This window comes from Arachis ipaensis, chromosome B4, assembly GCF_059453495.1.
Source record: "Arachis ipaensis isolate K30076 ecotype BB chromosome B4, ASM5945349v1, whole genome shotgun sequence".
Classification (NCBI taxonomy): Eukaryota; Viridiplantae; Streptophyta; class Magnoliopsida; order Fabales; family Fabaceae; genus Arachis; species Arachis ipaensis.
In genome coordinates this window covers 20,887,566-20,890,366 of record NC_142439.1, presented here as the reverse complement: position 1 = coordinate 20,890,366, position 2,801 = coordinate 20,887,566, and positions in this window count along the sequence as shown.

Below are 2,801 nucleotides of genomic sequence, written 5' to 3'. Positions count from 1 at the left end.
ACGTTTATGCTTATCCCCATAAAGGTCCTTAAAATTTACAATCGATCCCATAAAAGTCCCTAACAGATATGCATATAATTAGACAATGATTCAGGAGCTAAACTATAAAAAAAACATGTGTTATAATGCAATTGGAGTGACAAATTTCTTCTAAAAAAGATGGTATCAAATGAATAAACTTGGTTTACCACAGATATCATGTAAAAAGTTGGTAAGAACGTGGGATATGTTACTGTTGAAAAACTATCATCAATTAAGTATTGAAGCCAAAAAAGAACAGAACATATAAAAAGAAACATATACCTCAATTTGCTTTGGTCAACTAAGGCAATAGCAGTCTATTTCCCTGACAATATGAGAATGAAAATCTCTCTTCCACTAATTGATCTACACTGCAAAACGATGGGAAGGTTTTCTGACTAAATGTTATAAATAAATGACAAAGTTGCTAGTGAATAAAATGCATCAAGTTGTTAGTTTCCTCAAGTCCAACAAATCTGGCAGAACACAACTTTATTTATTATTTTTTTTGTGATAAAAACACCACTTTCATTTTCCTATTCTTATTAAAAGTGCAACTAATTTTCCACCATTCAATTAGTTCTTGTTAAAATCTAAGAATAACAATAAACCATTAATAGACCTGTATGTCAATTCCAGATTCCACTGCCTTTTGAAATAGCATATCTAGTCTGACTAGATTATTAGGCAATACTTCCTACACAACATCTATCACAAATTTCAAAGAGGCATTTAGCCAAGCGTGAAAACATTTTAGGCAAAACAAGTCCACCTTGCTGTCAAACTTAACTATATAGTAATCAATGGTGTACTTCAAGACAATGTAAGCTTTGATAAATTTATTGTAGTACTAGTATATTTTAACTCATATCCAAGTCACTATCAAATAAAAACTCATCTCTTAAATTCATCTTACTACAAAAACTTAAGTTCACAAAGATAAAATTAAGATAAAATCTCATTATTTGTCCCTGAAATTTTTGGAATATCAATATGCTCTTGAAAAGATTATAACAAGTGGTCCTCAAATAGAAGTAATTAGTCCAGGAGCTACTGCAGGATGGCCAAAAAAAATCACTCCAGGATCAAGTGAATCTCTGAAAAATTAAACTAATATTTGAAAAACTATTCATAAGCTGGGATGTTTTTGTTGGCACTTTGGGTTGGGTAGGAGTCTTTGACACTGGTGGTGGCTGTGTGACTTTAGATGTAGTATGAACTTTGGTGTTGGAGTGTGACATCAACACCTCAAGAACACATTTTTGAACCATATCCCTGTTTCATTCCGGTTAAATATAGCAACCCCACAAACCCCAGCCAACCTTCAAACCCTAGACACTACAACGACCCCAAAACCCCCAAACCTCAAACACACAAACAACTTGCATATCAACAACCAACACTGAATCGAAAATGCAAAGTAAAAAAAAGGGAGGGAGATTACCTTGAATACAATCACAAAATCCGAACCTCTTGCTTCTGGTGATGGAGGGGAAGAACGAAAACCTCTTGCTTCTTCTTCTCTCAACTTTTTCAACCCAGGGATTAGAACCCTACCGTTACGCCATTGATGAGTATACGAAGATGGAGTCAGAGGGTGGAAGAAGAGACGAGTGAAGTTTGTATTGGCGAGAAAACTGATATTCATGCTAAATAACATCAAAACGGCGACGTTTTTGGCTATCAAGGGCGCCAAACTAAAACGACGCCATTTCGAAGCCTTCCAGCGTGGCAATCCACGGCCACATCAGCGCTCCGGTGATGAGTCATCACCTGAAATATGGCTAGGGACCAGTTTGAGTGCTCAGAGCTCTATCTGGAGGACTACAATGAGGAAATCGGGATCTTAGGGATTACTATGAGTAATTGCGTGAATCTCAGGGACGACTATGGGTATTTACTCGTGGTATTCCGAGTAGGATTCAGGGATTGAATGATTGTGACGAGCTTCAAACTCATGAGTGCTGGGCGTAGTGACAGACGCAAAAGGATAGTAAATCTTATTTCGGTACAATTGAGAACCTGCAGATGATTAGCCGTGTGGTGACAGCGCACCTGGACCCTTTTCACTGGAAGGATGGATGGTAGCTATTGACAACGGTGATCCACCAACACACAGCTTGCCATAGGAGGACTTGCGTTCGTGAATCAGAAAACAGAGGAAAGCAGAATTTCAGAAGACAAAGCATCTCCAAAACTCCAACATATTCTCCATCATTGCACAATAAGTATTTATATTTATGCCCTCTCATTTTTTACAATTGAACTTGAAAAACACTGTTGTTGGCACCCTGACTAAGAATAATAAGATAACCATAGCTTGCTTCAAACCAACAATCTCCGTGGGATTCGACCCTTACTCACGTAAGGTATTACTTGGACGACCCAGTGCACTTGCTGGTTAGTTGTGCGAAGTTGTAAGAGAGTAATGTGAACATTGACATTACAATTTCGTGCACCAGGAGTCTATAAAATTGACCTGATCACCTGTGTGGCTCCATGAGAGCCCACTGTCAAGCTATTGACATTAAAGAAGCGCTTGTTGGGAGGCAACCCAATTTTTATTTATCTAATTTTATTTTTAGTTTTATTGTTCTTTCATATTTTATTAGGTTCATGATCATGTGGAGTCACAAAATAAATCAAAAAATAAAAAACAGAATCAAAAAACAGCAGAAGAAAAATCACACCCTGGAGGAAGGACTCACTGGCGTTCAAACGCCAGTAAGGAGCATCTGGCTGGCGTTCAACGCCAGAACAGAGCATAGAGCTGGCGCTGA